Source organism: Anoplopoma fimbria, unplaced genomic scaffold (assembly GCF_027596085.1).
Source record: "Anoplopoma fimbria isolate UVic2021 breed Golden Eagle Sablefish unplaced genomic scaffold, Afim_UVic_2022 Un_contig_9980_pilon_pilon, whole genome shotgun sequence".
Taxonomy (NCBI): domain Eukaryota; kingdom Metazoa; phylum Chordata; class Actinopteri; order Perciformes; family Anoplopomatidae; genus Anoplopoma; species Anoplopoma fimbria.
Window position 1 is genome coordinate 30,329 of NW_026554233.1, and position 19,122 is coordinate 49,450.

At 39.0% G+C, this 19,122-nt stretch overlaps 1 pseudogene; it reads right to left on the bottom strand.

Annotated features, from left to right (window-relative positions):
* Positions 1-2,877: 2,877 nt before the first annotated feature.
* On the bottom strand, positions 2,878-13,245 carry LOC129117038 (mitoferrin-2-like; annotated as a pseudogene).
* Between the last annotated feature and the right edge of the window lie 5,877 nt (positions 13,246-19,122).

Consider the following 19,122-nt stretch of genomic DNA (forward strand, 5'->3'; position numbering starts at 1 on the left):
AAATACCTAAAAATAAAATGATTGGCTGAGTTACAGACGTCACTTTCCCCCCCAATGTATGTTTATGGGAAAATGTATTTTTGGACCAATTGGCATAACATGACCGCCTCGAAAATATGCAATTCTACTGTTTGGCCGCTAAATTCTGTTTGTAAAGTCTGTTTCAAAGGCCCGGCTCTTCCTGTCGGCTTGGATGTCACTCTCTCCGTCTCTCTCTCTCTCTCAACTATGGCTATAAAATAAAGGCATAAAAAGCTCCAAAATAATCCTTAAAGGGTAGCGCAAACATACTAAGAAAGGCCCCACAAATACACATTCACTTGTGTGATAACAGTGTTTATTTTATACTCGTTTTTTTTCATTCCAAGCGGCCTCGTCTGTGGAATCACTGCAGAGGAAAACACTCTTATCACCGGCGGTGTGTTTCAGGGTGTGTTCCTCTGGAGAGGTCCGACCGTAAAACACTTCTTAAAAACATGTGTGGGCACACGCCTCACCACTAATCTGAATTATGATTTATGATCTTCACACTAATCCCTTTGGTCATGTGACGGTATCGTGTGTATATGTGTGACCTGCAGGCGGAGCGTCACCGATAGGGGGGAGATTAGAAAAATACATTTTTACACCAAACACGAAAAACCATTTATCAAAGGAAGAGGACGGCGAGGAAGCGTGTTCTACTTCTTCTTCTTGTCTTTTCCATCTAAACACACACACACACACACATTCTCTGTGTAGTTGTTAAAGGGATGTGCAGAACGTGCGTTGGGTTTCCGTCACCTCATTTATCTTTATTTGTTTCCTCCACACACACACACACGCCTGATGTTGACCTTGGCTCTGACCGGACCTGCCGCCATGCGCCCTCCCAGACGGAGGGGCCCTGACCTCACATGCCCGAGACCCTTCCTGGACGACTAAATGGATCGCCTTACGTTTCAGTGGAGCGACGCTGAAAAGGCAACAACAGTAGAGGGGGAATGGGGGCGGCGGGGGGGTTGTAAGGTTAGACGAGATGAAAGATTTTAGCTTGTAGGCCGCGGGGGAACATCAACAAACACGGGGGGCCTCGAGTGAAACGGGATCCAAAAGTGGAGCGAGGGGAAAGGTGGAGGTGCTGCTGTCTGTCAGTCACAGCTTTCAACCAGGAAGCCCAGGAGCTTCACCTCTGCAGAGAAATGAAACAGCCAGTTCATCTACGGAAAGCCTGAGAGGACATTAAATAATTATTTCTGTAATCTCAACAAAAGACTGAGCCATTCTGCAAATGTAATACATGTTGTCATTCATTTTTCTCATATCATTTAATATTATTTAAGTACTTAGACACACTTTAGTCAGGTCCCATTGAGTCTGAAATCTCATTTTCAAGGATTTTTTAATGAATAATAATTTAATTAATTAATTTTAAATCATATGGACAAAACAATTAATCTGTATTATTGACATTATTTTATGCATACATTTATTTTATTTTTCTATTTGTTTCTTTGTATTTAAAGCCCAAGGTGGCATCTAACATTTGTTTTGTCTGAAAAAAGTCCACAAAATATTTAGTTTACAGTTTTATAAAATGGGAATACTAACATTTGAGAAACTGGAACCAGCATTTTTGCTCAATAAATGCATCATCAGATTTTTTGCTGCAAATTAAATAATAGAGGTGGTTGATTGAGTTTTTTTAGCACTATAACATAATAAAAATAATAAATAACTGATCCCATGTCACCTGTGGGCTTACGCAACTTCAATAAACATGTTTCCTGCATTGAGCTAAAAGTTAATATTGTATTATTAGCTACAGTAAATCATAAATGAAAAGATTCACTCCTATTAGTTACTAAAACAGTTCTGAGGTCAGTGGATTCAAACCAATAGATCTGTTAGTTTGAGGCCACTGAGGGTCGTCTTTGTATCGGCGACCCCTGCTGGTCGGTCGTGGCTCTGCACTGAAGTCTCACCGGCTGTGTGTTCAATGGACAGTGTGTTCATTATCTGTTTGAGAAAATTCTTGTACAGCTGTTAAAAATTGAACAATTTGGGACTTTGATTTTTTTGTTTTAATGGAGAAAAAAAAGTTTTTTCAAATCATGTTTATATTATATTATGTATGGCATATAAAAAGTGTATTATTAGTAAGAGGTACCAATTCATTATTTAGTCAATACAATTAGTAAAATAAAAGGCTCATTAGAATTTGCCAAACGAAAGGTGACAGACTAATAAGTAAAAGTGCAAATAAGTAAAAAAATTGACATATAAATAAAATCCTTACAATTAAAAATCAAAGTTCAAAATAATTTCCCCATTGTGGGACTAATGCTTAATTATTATTATTATTGTTTTTCTTGAGAAATTTATATAATTGCTCATTTATCAAACTTTCTGTCAAGCAATTTTTCGGCAAATACTTTCCAAACTTGCTCAACTCTGTTTTAAAAAGTATGTCACTCGGTTTTAAAAACGGCGAACAAACCAAACTGTGGGCTCGTTGGACTTTTACACCGCTAGTCTGCATTCTACATTCATACATGTTTGCTAGTCTTTTTCATGGGATAAAGTAAAAACGTTTGTGAGTCGAGTTGTAACAAGTTCCTAGTGAAGAGAAATTATTAAAAGTAATATTAATAACATTGTTATTATCTTATAACATACAATTAATTAATAAAAATGACCGGGTAATTTTGCAAAAGTAAACAAAAAGTGCAGCTACAGAAATCACCCTAATTATTCAAAATGAATTAAACCTACACAGGTGATTTGGACTCCTGTGTCAGAATGAAAACCTCCACCATAAATCTCTAGTGCCGTGAAAAAAAAAGATCAATATCTGGGAAGGAAAGGAGAATAAAAAGTAAGACAAGGAGACAAAAGTTAAGATTTCTCTTTGCGAGCCAGCACCAAGAGAAGACCCTGCTTCTGCGAGGAGCTGCCTTAGCGAGTTTATTTACAATTCACAAAACACAGGAGTCTCAAACAGCGTTCAAGATTTTTCACATTAGTGTCGTCGTCCGACAAAACCAACAAGTTCACGTTGCGCTCTCAGTCTTTGGTTTTTCCCGAACTTTAAACGTCACATGAGCAACACATTTGTTTTTAAATACTCTTCACCCATTTTTTAAAATCCATAATCCATTAAATCAAAAATAATCCAGGTTTTGCTTTTTTTTTTTTTTTAAAAAGCTTGAATTCTTCCAGCGCAGTTTCATATTTGAATAACTCAACATACATGTTAGCTTCAAAACACAGCTGGTTAGTTACAGTTCATCTATTGTCCATATTTATAGATATATATACTTTATACTATATACAATTTCATCCTCTTTTATGGCTTCAAAACTCAATACTACATCTCTATGGGAGGCTCTTTGTAGTAGTTGTGCGTTGGATGTATGGCGGCTAACTGAAGGCATCTGTACAAGTTATTAGTTTCTTCTGCGTACTGGTTTTAATGTCAACGTTTTTTTTTATCCTAACAATGATAAAGAAATTGCTATTAAGTGCTAGGATGCTGTGCGTTTTGACAAAAAATAAAATAAAAGAAAGAAAGAAAGTTATCATCTAAGGCTAATACTCAGGCCGTTTCTGTTCCATCTGTTATTTATGTTCATAAACTGTATGCATTAAAAACAAGAATCCTTTGTTTACAAACTTTGATTTTTTGCTGGACTGAATCTTCCATATTATGAACATGTTTTAGAACAAAAATCTAATAAAAGTACCTGCATGAGCCACCAACAACAACAACAATCTTTCAGATGTGAGTGGATTTGAAAAGCACCCGGTGAAAAGCTACCGAAGAGACGACAGGAAACCAGTTACATGTCGTCACTCTGCTAAATGACTGTAATGTAACTTCAAAAAAAAAATTAAAAAAAAAAATCTTAAAAGGATCTAAATTATTTTGACCCACCTGTATTTTGAGTTTCCTTTGAAGGACAACGCAAAGTGTGTCGTTCGGTTACAGTGTGTTGAGATCAAATCTGGTCGATGTAGCAGCTGATCTCTATGAAGTCCACATCCACTCATGCTCACACACGCACACTCATGCTCACACACGCACACTCATGCTCACACACGCACACACATGCTCTCACACACACACACACACGCACACGCGCACACACACACGCGGCATCAAACTGGTTCCCTCCACTAAAAGTCAATGAGATTTTCTTTTTTCCATCGGATTATTGCAGAAAATAAACTCTGTGGCAAACAAAGAATTATGAAATTTACAATGTTTTTGTTCAGTAAGAAAAATGCTTTTATGATTTCTAGGGCTGGGGAATATGGAAAATATAAATATCACGATTTTATTTTGACCAAACACCTCGATATCACCGCGGTACTGCCTGGTTGACTATTGGTGCTTTCATTAAATATTTATAATTACAATGATATTTTTTTGTAAAGAATCATCAGTAATTCTGGATTGAATGACTAAGAGGTTGAAGGAAAATAATAGAACAGCTAGAAGAGTCTAGTAAGTTCAGAAAATTACATAATTTTACTGTAATGCAGCCTTTAAAAACAGTGAAGACCATATTTATGCCATATAATCATATCCAAAATCTAAGATGATATCGATAAAATATCAATGTATTAAATATAAAATCTTTTCTATCTTGTGTTAACCACAGACCTTATTTCAGACATCTAACCACAAACCCATTGACTAAGACCAGGGAACAGGAAGCGTTTTAGGATCCGTTCCAGCAGCCTCACATGGAATCAGCAATTCCATGCAATTCAGAGTTGAGTGTTACTGTACAACAGCACAAGTTTTCTAACTAATTTGATGTTGCTGTTGTGCCATTCTGCAGCTGTTTTCTCTAGTGTGCAGCTGTTGAGGCTGTGCGCCCCCCTGTGGTCAGAAGGTGATATGGTAGTTGTTCTGTCCAGAGGTGACACATGTGCAGTTCTTAACTACTTGTATAGGGATGCATTTTGTTTTGGCTCTGTACTCAAACACACTGGACTTACAACTATGAGAATGAAAGTAGGATTTCTAACCCTTTCTTGGGGGGGTAAGTATATTTAAAAACGCTACAACTTCTACACAGTTCATTCGACACCTTAGAGTTAAAGCTCAAAGTCAGCACTTTAACCTCAGTCATAGTTTAGTGAGAGTTAAGGGCCAAAACAAAAATGTCTAACAAACTGCACTGTAGGTGTTGGAGGGTCAGTGAGCTTTTACTCTGCGCTGCATAATGCTGAATGATTAGCTTTATGAGAGCTAATGCAGGAAGTTTATCAAGTTTAACGCTAAAACTAAAAATAGTTAAAGCATCTGGATTTAGTGGGGTGGGGGTTTAGGGAACCAGAACTTCCAGTCAGCAATTTAGAGACCTTCCTTTTCTAACCGACGGACCTTTCATCAGCCCAGAGAATGAAGTATTCAAGACGAGTTGTCCCCTAACATTCGTACGCGTCCTCGCCTGCTATGAAATATAGATCCGACTAATAGATCTCAGTAAACAAAATAAAAGTTCGCCCAAAGACTCTCAAACTCTGGAGCTTTTCAAACCCCGTAGCGTTGCTGATCTCCGACTGCCAGGTGTCTATTTGTCGCCGTCACGATCCCCGCGCAGCCGCCTCTCGTGCTGCCGCTTGGTGATGATGTATTTGAAGAACTCATAGACGGACCAGCTGATGGCGGTGGAGGGCATCTGGTAGATGATCCGGGCCTGGACGCCTTTAAAGAACGCCGGCGCGCCCCCATCCTGTACACCGTCCGAAAAGCTTCGCCGAGGCCGGAGATGTGGCGGACGCCGGGGCCGAGGCGGCGGCCGCTCCAACCGCCCCGCCGGCCGTCGTCGCCGCCTCCGCCTGGATCACGTGTATGGCCTGAGCCTCCTGCGTGTTGAGGAGGGTCTTGCAGACGTCGAGCGGGGTGGTGACGGCGGCGGCGAGGGCTCCGGCCAGCGCGCCGGACACGACGTGGGAGGACGGGTTGTACTGTCTGTGGGGGTTGAGCAGCTCCTGGAGGTACTCGTAGGTCATGAAGTGGAGCGCCTGGAAGGGCACGTTCATGGTCAGCTGGGTGGTGAAGCTGCGGTAGAAAGCGGCCGGGCCGTCGTGCCTCAACAGGGACCCCACGCAGTCCAGCACGCCGCGGTACGGAGAGTTGAACATCTGCATTCGCTGTTTCACAACTGAAGAGAAAGAAGAGCAAAGTTTATATCGAACATTTATTCATCAACCAAACAGGGAAGTGAAAAGAGGAAGTCTGGGGAAAGCAGGAACACTAGAAAGAAAAAGGAAGGAAGTGTAACCAGACTGTCTCCAAAACATCTGGTTTTCTAACAATTTACAATCATTAATGGCAGTTTTGGGTGGAATATGTGGGACTTAAATTTCATAAATATACTGAAAACAATCAGTCGTCAATTAAACAGAACATTAAAAAAAAAATGCGGAATTATCAGAAGCCTAATGCTTTAAATATGAAGGGATAACAGCTCACCACCTCCCTTAATCACATTAAATATTCCCAAATCACTCTTTGTTTCGACATAATGTGCTTCTCCATGCATCCATCATCTATACCCGCTTATCTCGTTCAGAGTTTTAACAATAAATAGTAGAAAAATATAAATCTTATCAGAAACAAGTTGAGAACTTGGCTGTGGCAAAGATTATTTATTCTGAATGTTATTTTAGTAGTTGATTTTTATGCTTTTTCATGCTAAATCAAATGTTTTCAAGATGACTATGAGCACATCTCTGTAAAAACAAGGCATAAAGTGGTGCTTTTTTGTGATTTTTCTTATAGAGGAACTCAGTTTTACAGATCTGTCGAACGTTAGTCGAATAAAAATTTCTCTTTGTCAATAACAGCCGTAGTTATTTTGCTCAAACACAGAACAGTCTGTAAATCTGAACATAAATATGCTGTGATTAATACTAATTAATGAAGAAGAATAACATCTTTCAAAGCAATCATGTCACCCATAGACTGATCTGTCGCAGTAACATTTGGGTTTACAGCCGAGTCTGTAGCTCCATCAAGTGTCCTGCTGGTAGAACGACACCATCAGAGGGGTTTAAGGGTCCTTGAAAGGTCGAGAACTTCTGTAAATAGACCAAGAAGCCTTCACAGTGCAGAATGTTCTGCATGTTTATCTTTGTTAGTGGTGCAATGGATCATAAAATAAAAAAGGGAGCAAATATAACTTCTAGAGATCCCATGCCATGTTTTTTTGCCGCCGATACCAATTGCCCATCATTGATGATTGATATTAGTAGATACAGATCCCTTATTTTGTTTGTTTTGTTATAGCAGCTGGTCTACAAGGATCCAGACTATTCATTTGCCACCGTCCCAAAAATCTTTTCAACCACTCTGACTTCTGTTAATTATCAAAAATTCCACGTTATTCAAATGCTTAGTAAATAAAAGATATTGTCATTAGTAGTATTAATATATTATAAGCCTCTTACAGCTAGTTTACACTCTAATATATATTTATGTTATTATATTTAAAACATCTCCTTCAAAACAACTGGATTTATTCAAGTTTCTCTTTAACACATTTACATGTGAACACATCATAAGGTTATAATTTACCTTTGCCAAACACTCATTTTCACTGAACAGAGCCCGAACGCATCATAACGTAACTTAACAGAACCTTTGTTTGTTAGCCGTTAGCGGTGCTGCTAACGTTACTAGCTCTCCTCCTGTTGCTTTAAACACATTTATTTTCGAACCACCGACCTTGTGGTTGCGGGTCAAGCGCTCTACCTCATGTGTCACATGCTGACATAAGAAAACATGGAGGGGGGGGCGGAGGGGGGCTTACCTTCAGCTGGGTTCATGATGGCGTCATGCAGCACGGTGGCCATGCAACCCGCCACTCCTGTAGAAACAGAGAGAACGATGAAATGGAAGTTTGAGCCTCAACAACCTCCTCCAGTGTCATCAAACAGACATTTCACTTCAAGCATGTGCCTTAAAAGGAGTCGCAGAAAGTCAGTATATTTGAATTACCATTTGCAAAGTGGCTGTTGACTCCAGGGTGGATGGCGTCACTGAGCGAGAACTTGATCTTCTCGTAGCTGGCAAAGTAGAGCGCGTGGGCAGGCCCCGCCCCACCGCCAGCACGTTCACGCTCTGATTGGCCGCCACACGCCCTCCGTCCGCACGATCTGCCGCAGGGCGTCCATCACGTTCCTGTAGCGCGCCCCCGGCTCGGGGTGAAGGCTCTGCATGCGGGTCTGGTGTGGAGGAACAAACGCAGACGTAAATATGATGGTAATCTACATTATTTTTTATAGAGAATTCTTACAAAGAAAAACTTGCAAAACAATGCCTTTCCACCATCAGTTGTTTAAGTTCAGGAAGTCAATTCTGCTAATATCTGAACAACCAGAAGATGGATTGTGAAAGAGCAAAGTGCAAAAAAAAGACAGAAGACAAAACCAGTATTGGTGACCAAGACCGGTTTCAGTTTCCCCATTCAGTGCCCAAATACCTAGTAGTGTTAAAAACATCTCACTCTGACAGTCTGTCAACTAGAAAACCACACCAACTTCCGGCAATGTTCTTTTAAACCATCGCAGAACCAACTGCAGTCAAAGCCGCCAACCACAAAACCACAAATGAGGTCAGAGAGTGCTTAACAGGAAGTGGTGCAAAACAAAACCAAACTAACTGACTACCACTTGCATGGCTCACATAAGCAGGATTGTTTGCCATGGCAACAAACAAAATTCCAAAAGCTCCAGATGAAGATTGAGCAACTGTCAAACTTTACATAACATGCAATGAGTGAACTTCTCCCTCCCGTCAGGGGTAAATATCCCTAGTGGAGGTGGGAGGCTGACACGGACGGTCCTGCTGCCTGCTTCTGGGAAATGGTAACTCACATGGAATGTGCCCACTCATCCACAGTATAAAAAGTGTATTCAAGTCTGGTAGGGGATTTTTGGGGGAAGTTCCAAGCTGCACTCATGGTCAACCCAAGAACCCAACAGAATCATCTGTCAGTGAACAGACAGACAAACACAGAGGGCTTTGTGCTCATGCCAATTTGTTCACATGGTAACGTATCTGGACGTGAACCCTGTTAGAGACTCTGGGGGAGTACAGCAGTTGAGGCTCGCGTATAACGACAACAAAACGGCTGCATTTGTCAACTCACGAGGATCTCAGTCACACAAACAACAGCTAGGAGGCAAATGGGGAGGAGTCACTGGCTCCCTCTTGTAACATATGGTGTTAAGTAATGCTAGATTCAACAGGAAGTGACAGACCACGATAAATGTATGTACTTGAACTAAAAGATACGATTTTTGTGCCTTCAAAATGGACTAATATTTCAGTTGTGGTCGTACTGCATTCGATGTTCTCCGTGTTGGCATCACAAGCACAGTAGAAATGTTGTATTTTGATCTTTGTGCCACATGTTAATCATCCTCCTCTCACCAGTCATAGTAGCTGGTTATTTTTTCCTTTAGTTAGAAGACAACATGGTGACATTTGTTTCCGATCAGACCTTTAAATCTGACTGCTACGGGGGAAAAAACTGACATTTCTATAAGAAAGTAATTCTCTGACATTTCTTGCTAAGTTTAAAACAATCAATTCGGTTTTCTCTATTCTCCATCTCGTAATGTTTTGCAGTCATTGATACGCGTTTGTCTACACTTCACCGAGACATCTAGGATGAGGACATCTTGTTACAGTTTCTTATGTTGGTATTTAACGTTGTTTTTGCCAACCACCAATACACTGCAAGGGGCAAGTAAAAGAGTATATGTATGTGCGTGTGTCTGTGTTTGACTCAAATCTGACAGATAAAAAGTGAATGATTAACATACCATCCAGCAGGTAACTTAACTCTCAATTTCTCATGACGACCAGCAGAAAAGAAAGTCCGCTCATCTGATTTTACACATCTAAGTCTGTACATATATAAAAGAAGGTGTATAGAGTACTTTGTGGTTCGACATTGATAGGAAAATATGTTAAATATCTGTCCCTTTATAACTGTACTGTTCAGCCAATAAATAAAAGTATTTTGTGGCTCCAGGGCAGGAGCTGCTAGAAGCCTGTCTTACCCGAGTCTACACATGCTGCTACTAGTATTTATTTTCATTTATTTGATAGTGACAGAGCATGTTGATGAATATCAGTGTATAAATATATGATGTTATCATGCTGAAGTTACAACAATCACATTTTGGGTTGTGTAAGAATGTATTTTCTCAGGGTGCTGTCAGTAGACTGCTGGTAAATTTGGTCAGAGGTGCGACAGAATTTGAATTAACAAACAGAAGAGATCCTTTGTTAAGTTACTCTGTACTGACCTCGGAGAAAAGAGGAAACAGGAAACTGAGTTTGAAAATAGTGGTAAGAATGAACTAGTAGATAAAAGAGGTTTGCCGACAAGGAACTAAGGTTGTGAAATCTGAGAATTCTTGGGTTAGAGGAAGTTGGCCGCCAAACATTACGGTAAAGAAAAGACTTCCTTGTGCGAAAAGGATTTTTTTCCCACAAACATTTATAAACACACTTCCTCCTTCTACTTCTACTCTTCTCTTACTTTTTGTACTTAATTAATTAAGGTTCATGGTGCTTGGCTATAAAAAGGGTTGCTGAAAAATGAGATTTCATAACCTGAGATCCTGCCAGGACGGGTTTAGCTTGAATTTTAGGTTTCATTTTCTGTTCATTTCCAAAAAGAATGAAACTGATGTCAACATTAGAGATTGGCCAACTGTATTAACATTAAATTATCTTTCTTTTTGATGCATTTACAAATAAATATACTGGTGCATTTTAACAAGGCCTAATCACTATGCAACCATTTAAAATGACAATAACTCACACAGCTACAGGTCAAAACACTGAGAGGCATGTGACACACACACACAAACCGAACAAGAATTAGAAATAACTAGAATTCTGTCCTGGTGAGTCAAGTAATATTCCCTGAGAATCCGAATGTGACTGATGCAACAGTTTGCAATGGAAACAGCTCTTGTAAAACAAAAAGGGTGATCATGTTGGAGGTCATTTTGCTGAAAAGAATGTAATAATTTGGATGAGAACTGTTTGTTTTTATCTCCTGATACAACACAGGGAAGTCAACAAGAGTCTGGGGAAAAAAAGTGCATTTATGTCCAAACAAAGATTCTATAAAAATGAATGATCTTTTCGGAGATTTTTGTTTTCCTGTTCTCACTGCTGTCCACAATTGCTTTTAATTTCCTCCACTAATATGTATCGGCACTGAATTGTGGGGCAATCCACACACTGGATTAAGTGAATTTTATGCGTGACAAGCACCTGTGAGCGTCAATTTTCCGGTGTAAGAACTATAAATAATCTATTTATTTAGAAATAGCCTTTGCCTGTGTAGCTCAAACACAGTGGAAAACATATGAGCCATAAGGTTGGAGGTCCAATTTCTGAGATCTGTTTGACAGAGACCATGTGACATCTGTCATATTATGAAAGACAAATTTCAGTCGTGTGCTATAAAAATGTACAGCTCCTGATAGAAACAGGATGAATAGTGGCTCTAACTCTGTCCACTCCACTGTTGACGCTGTGCATGGTGATATGGTTCGGTAATGATAAAACTATGTCGTCTATATATAGTTTACAGTAAATACACACACACTAACAGATGACTGACTGGCAATACACACTAACTCATGCCAAACCAAGGTGCGTCTGTTATTCCAAGAATGAATCCATCCATCGACCGTTGATCTAGTGGCTAACAGACGCATCTGTGTTAATCATTTACTCTTTACACATTAAATCCTCAGTGATTTCTTACAGTCACAAACAGAACCATATTATTTTATACTATATATTATATATATATAAAATCTGTGCATAAAAATACACTGTGCAATACTATAATTATTCTGTCTGTATATATATAATATTTTTAGTTATTGTGGATTTTTTTTTAACTTTCTTACTTTTTAATATTCTTTACTGTTTTATTACTTATTTATAATACTTGTTTATTTCAGTATCTCTATGCCGCTGTAGGACATTTACAGGATTATAGCAGCATAGAGATAAAAATAAAATCCATATCAATAACAATGTCCCTCTCTAACTATAGTAGTAAACAGGAGAAGTGTCCGATAATGGAGGCATGTTAGCCTTGTAGCGGCTAACTGCTGCTAGCTAGTTAGCTAGCGTCTCTGGAGCAAGTTAGAGGTCAGTTTTTAAATTACAAAAATAAAGAAAATTACAGTTTAACTTCTGTAAACATAATAACCCAGAATGTATTTATCACTATGACGACCGTTATATTATTTTATACTATGTTAGTTAGTCATCTGACCTCTGTTAGCTATGTTAGCTCCCTTGTTAGCCATGTTAGCTCCCCTGTTAGCCATGTTAGCTAGGTAACCCCTGTTAGCCATGTTAGCTTGGTTAGCCATGTTAGCTAGGTAACCCCTGTTAGCTTGTAGCCCTGTTAGCTAGGTAACCCCTGTTAGCTAGGTAACCCCCATGTTAGCTAGGTAACCCTGTTAGTTAGCCATGTTAGCTTGGTAACCCCTGTTAGCTTAGTTAGCCATGTTAGCTTGTAGCCATGTTAGCTTGGTAACCCCTGTTAGCTTGTAGCCATGTTAGCTAGGTAACCCCTGTTAGCATGTTAGGTAACCCCTGTTAGCTATGTTAGCTTGTAGCCATGTTAGCTAGGTAACCCCTGTTAGCCATGTTAGCTTGTAGCCCTGTTAGCTAGGTAACCCCTGTTTAGCCATGTTAGCTTGTAGCCCTGTTAGCTGGTAGCCCTGTTAGCTTGGTTAGCTTGTTAGCTTGTAGCCCTGTTTGTAGCCCTGTTAGCTTGTAGCCCTGTTAGCTGCTTGTAGCCCTGTTAGCTGTTAGCCGGTCGGTAGAGCTGGAGCAGCTCGGCTCGTGTGGGGCCTACGGGTCCTCACGTGTCCTCGTAACGCGGTGTCGTACCTTCACGCAGTCCACCGGGTACATGAGGCAGTGCTCCAGCACTCCGGCCACGGACCCCGCCAGCATGTGCGTCCCGGTGTCCGCCTCCCGGGGCAGCCCCTCGTAGTCCGGCTCCGGGTCCGCTCTGAGCTGCTCCCCAGCCGGCGTCCTGGGGGCCAGAGACCCGAGGCCGCTCAGGAGCCGGCCGCCCACCCACCGCAGCTCTGCCGGTGTCTCCATGGACGTCCGCCGGGACGCGAAGGGAGCCAGAGAGAGGTCTGTGCAATGGTCTGTGCTCCCGGTGCTCCCGGTAGCGTCCCTGCAGCCGAAGAACCGGGAGTCCAGGGCCCAGGGTGGGTTTGTCAGCGAGTCACGATAGAAGCGGAGCTGATTGGACGAGGGTGACTGTCAATCACTTTGCATCTTTCTAATTGGCCGCGTCTGAAAGTGGGAGGAGTTACGTTGATGATTGAGGGAGTGACGTAACAGTGACGTAGGTGGACAGGAAAAGTTTTAAACAGGACGTCCCAGATTGGAATTGAAACTATATATAAACTTCTTTGGAGTTAAATATTGTAGTATGATTAATGTTATTACAGTATTTAATTATTTTGGATTTAACATACTTATTTGAACGTATTACTAGCCGTTCACATAAGATAAGATAAGATAAATAAGTTAAAATAAGATAAATAAGATAAAATAAGATAAATAAGATAAAATAAGATAAATAAGATGAAATAAGATAAAATAAGATAAATAAGATAAAATAAGATAAATAAGATAAAATAAGAAAATCCTTTATTAGTGCCACAGAGGGGAAATTTGCAGGATTACAGCAGCATAGATATAGTGCAAACAAGAGACATGGTGGAAAAAGTATTTTAAATAAGTAAGTAAGTAAGTAAGTAAGAAAAAAAATCCACAATGACTAAAAAAAAAATCTTATAAATACAGAATAAGATAGAATAAGATAAGATAAGATAAGATAAGATAAGATAAGATAAGATAAGATAGTGCTCCCGGTAGTGTCCCTGCAGTGAGTCACAATAGAAGCGGAAGCTGATTGGACGAGGGTGACTGTCAATCACTTTGCGTCTTTCCAATTGGCCGCGTCTGAAAGTGGGAGGAGTTACGGCGTCAGTGGGCGTTGATGATTTTGTAACATGAGGGAGTGACGTAGGTGGACCGGAAAAGTTTTAAACAGGACGTCCCAGATTGGAATTGAAACTATATATAATATATATATATATATATATATATACACTTCTTTGGAGTTAAATATTGTAGTATGATTAATGTTATTACAGCATTTAATTATTTTGGATTTAACATACTTATTTGAACGTATTACTAGCCGTTCACATAAGATAAGATAAGATAAATAAGATAAGATAAGATAAGATAAATAAGATAAAATAAGATAAAATAAGATAAAATAAGATAAAATAAGAAAATCCTTTATTAGTTCCGCAGAGGGGAAATTTGCAGGATTACAGCAGCATAGATATAGTGCAAACAAGAGACATGGTGGAAAAAGTATTTTAAATAAGTAAGTAAGTAAGTAAAAATTAAAAATCCACAATGACTAAAAATAAAATCTTATAAATACAGAATAAGATAAATAAGTAATAAATAAGATAAGATAAGATAAAATAAGTCACAATAAGCGGAAGCTAACGAGGGTGACTGAATCACTTTGCATCTTTCTAATTGACCGCGTCTGAAAGTGGGAGGAGTTAAAATTGAGGGAGTGACGTAACAGTGACGTAGGTGGACAGGAAAAGTTTTACAGATTGGAATTGAAACTATATATAAACTTCTTTGGAGTTAAATATTGTAGTATGATTAATGTTATTACAGTATTTAATTATTTTACTTATTTGAACGTATACTAGCCGTTCACATAAGATAAGATAAGATAAATAAGTTAAAATAAGATAAAATAAGATAAAATAAGATAAATAAGATAAAATAAGATAAATAAGATGAAATAAGATAAAATAAGATAAAATAAGATAAAATAAGATAAATAAGATAAAATAAGAAAATCCTTTATTAGTGCCGCAGAGGGGAAATTTGCAGGATTACAGCAGCATAGATATAGTGCAAACAAGAGACATGGTGGAAAAAATTTTAAACAAGTATTTTAAAGAAGTAAGTAAGTAAGTAAGAAAAAAAAAATCCACAATGACAAAAAAAAAAAATCTTATAAATACAGAATAAGATAAGATAAGATAAGATATAAGATAAAATAAAGAAAATCCTTTATTAAACAGAGGGGAAATTTGCAGGATTACAGCAGCATAGATATAGTGCAAACAAGAGACATAGTGGAAAAAACAAACAAGTATTTTAAATAATTTAAGATGGGCTTTATTGTCCAGAAGGACATTTGTCTTGGACACACATGGTACAGGATCTGTTTGTTAGAAAATATAAAATATATACTCTAATGCATAATGTTAATTTAAATTAGAATTAGAGGGTTTTTTCTACACCCCTAATATAAAAAATAAATTCCAATTAAATTAAATTGACATTAGCAGCTCCAGCAATTAGGTTTTTGGAGGATACAAAAAATGTAACACATTACAGCAAAATCTTACATTTTAATCATAGCTTTGAGGTTGAACTGTGCAAGTAAAGAAAGAAACCAGTTAAACAACAATAAAATAATTCAAAAAGCTAATTACATTATAAAAACTATTTAAATGTCTCAGGTTGAGTGTTAAGCACTTAAAGCTCATGTCACTCATCATAACCTTTTTGTTTATTTTCTTTTTTTTATTGTTTTTATTATGTTGTTGCAGACAGAATATTTGTAGTCTGCAAAGAACACTATTTTCTGATTATGACTGGATTTGAAGCCTCTAGTGCAACAAGAAAATTCTATATTCAAAAAAAAATCTGATAATAATGTCATTATTTAATAATCCAAAATAAGATTATGGTTTCACCTAGACACTGGAATTAATTTATTAAGATCAATGTTTTGGGGTAAATTGGAATTACATAACTCATCAACCCAACACTCAGGAATTATTAGCCTCATGTGACTGAATGGAAATGACGATTATGTAAAAAGTGTTTCTACTGACATACAGACAAACTCTCCTGCTCTCTCTCTCTCTCTCTGACTTTTCAATCTGATCAGTCTGTGACCTGTCACCACTCTGGTACTAAACTCCAGTGGTGATGAGCTTTATCAGATCAGAATGATCGGCTGCAGCGTCCAATCAAATAACTGATGACTGATGAGGGGGCGTGTCGGCCCTCACAACACTTCCTGGAAGGATGCTCTCCTGCATCCTCGCTCATGGCTCCTCAGAGATCCCTCCTCTCTGGAGTGAGGAAATGACAAATAAGAGACTTGGGATTTACCCAAGGTCACAAGATGACTCCCTGTCATTCCCATAAACTATATTTTCAGTAGTTGATGCATCTCTTGCAAAACAACTGCAAGATTTGACTTCATCATTGCAGCTTGATCATTTACAAGCCTCAATGTGTTCATGCACATAGATGAAGGAAAGAGGAAGGAAGCAAGGTTGGTTTTAAACACCTTGATAACTGTTTAACGTGACTGTTTACCTCAGAAAAACAGAGGAAGTTGTGTTTTTAGTTAATAAACAGACTTGTGGTGCGACATTCACTCTTCTTTCATTAGATTGAAGTATTTACAGGACGACCAACACAGAGCTGTTTTTAACACCAGCAGCATCTCTGTAACATTACAAACTTTATAAACTGAAGAGTTGTGCGCCATTAAAGACAGTAAAGTTGTGTTTGTGTGGATGGAAGTAATGACTGTATGTACATTAACAAAGAAAAAATGCCCTGAATAATTTGTTTAATAAAAATGAACCGCTCTGTGGAACTTCCTAAAATCATTCAGCCAGCGTTTCAATGCAATAGACCACATTTAGAGGTTGTTATTAATTTTGTGTCTATTTGTGGATGTTTTTCCCCTTTTTGAAGTAGTTCTTCATGTATTTGTGGTCATTTAGGATCTGAGAACAGACTCTAAGTATTCAGGTCGTGTGCAGTACAGATGTTATGAGAAGAAGTGCACTCTGACTATTAAAAACCTGAGAGAGAGTGACTCAGCTGAGTACAAGTTCAGGTTCAGGACAAACCAACCACGAGAGAAATATACTGGTTCACCTGGAGTCACTTTGTTTGTCACAGGTAACATTTTAATTCACATGTTAATTTTCTCAAAATGTTCAACATCTAGAAAACTAGAATATAAATGTCTTTTGTGTATATTTGACAGTTTAATAAAATAACATTCCTGTTCCTTCTTCACAGATCCAGGTCTCCAGGTGAAGGTGAGCAGATCAGATCCTTACAGGTCGTTGCTGGAGTGTCACAGCAGTTATGTTCTGCCTGATAATCCTTCCTACATCTGGTACAAGAATGGACAGCACATCAAGAGAAGATCATCTTCTTCTTATTCAGTCTACTTTGGTTCTGCAGACAGCTACTCCTGTGCTGTAAGAGGATCTGAGAATCACTGTTCTCCTCCAGTGTGTAAGTTTACTCCACTGTGTCAGCCTGTGGAGGTTTAAGACCATTTCATATGGCGGCACCAGTCTGCTACTGAATGAGAATTTAGGGTTACCAAAAATATTAAACACATCTGTTACAAACCTCAGGAGGTAGAGGAGTCGTCCACTGATCGGTTTGTGTTGTATTGGAGTTAATTGAACATGTTTAGGGCTGCACGGTGGTGTAGTGGTTAGCACTGTTGCCTCACAGCAAGAGGGGCCTGGGTTCAATTCCTGGGCTGGACAACCTTCTGTGTGGAGTTTGCATGTTCTCCTCGTGTCAGCGTGAGTTCTCTCCGGGTTCTCCGGCTTCTCCCACAGTCCAAAGACATGCAGCTTTGGCATTGAAGACTCTAAATTGCCCGTAGGTGTGGATGTGAGTGTGAGTGGTTGTCTGTCTCTATATGTCAGCCCTGCGACAGACTGGAGACCTGTCCAGGGTGAACCCTGCCTTCACCCATTGACAGCTGAGATCGGCTCCAGCACCCCTGAGACCCTTAACTGGATAAGCAGGTTACGGAAAATGGATGGATGGATGAACATGTTTAACTGAGACAGATGGCAGACTGTCATTTCTTTCAAAATTGATTTTCCAGGTTCTTAAATTCATTTCAAATTATTAAAAAATGAATAAGAGGATTTGTTTATTACCCCAGAAACGAAACTCAAGTTTCACCCTCCACCTCCATTATTTAATACATCTGTTTGGTAAACTATTTACAAAACATAACTAGGAAGTGATCTTCCAGCTGGGTGTAAGAAACAATCAATAACTCCCTACAACAGCTAGAACTGAGAGGACAGACTCAGCTAACGACACAACCAGCATCTAAAGAGAAGAATGTTGATGAAGATTACAAATGATTAAAGGCTTGTTATTCTCAGTTTCCACCAGCAGGAGTCTCACCTGTGACAGATCCAGGATCAGCACTCTGGACAGCTGCTGTGATAAATAATAGGGACAGTCTGAAAGAAAAAAAAAGAAAAATACATTTAAATAGTTAATTCTCTATGATAACATATAATATAATCTATCAATAATATACATTCATTTCTCCTCCAGATGCTCCAAAGCTTCCTCTGTGTCAGTGAGTCCCTCTGATGAGATAGTGGAGGGCAGTTCAGTGACTCTGACCTGTAGCAGTGATGCTAACCCAGCAGCTAACTACACCTGGTACAAGAGGAATGGATATTTATCGTCTCATTATGTCAATAAAGGACCTCAGCACGTCTTCAGCTCCATCCAGTCCTCTGATTGAACACTCATTGAACGTGTCTGTCGTTTCTGTCTGCAGTAATGAAGGAAGCAGGTTTTGTAATAAGTATTATCAATAACCCCAAATGTTCTTTTGAATCAGACCACAACTCCTCCAAAGAGGAAGCCATGATGTGCAAGACACACTGATTAAAACTTTCCTTGAGGATCATGATAATTACCAAAGTGCTTTACATACATCATGTCTCTATTCATGGCTCACTTATCCAGCATCCAGCCCAGTATCCCAGTTAGACTGGGGCTGTTAATACATTGTACCTGACTTGAAATATGTGTGAGTCTAATTCTTGTGTCAGAGCAACACAATGTCCCTCTCGCTGTCATTTTCTTAGAAACATAATTTCAAAAAGTGCATGCAACATTTC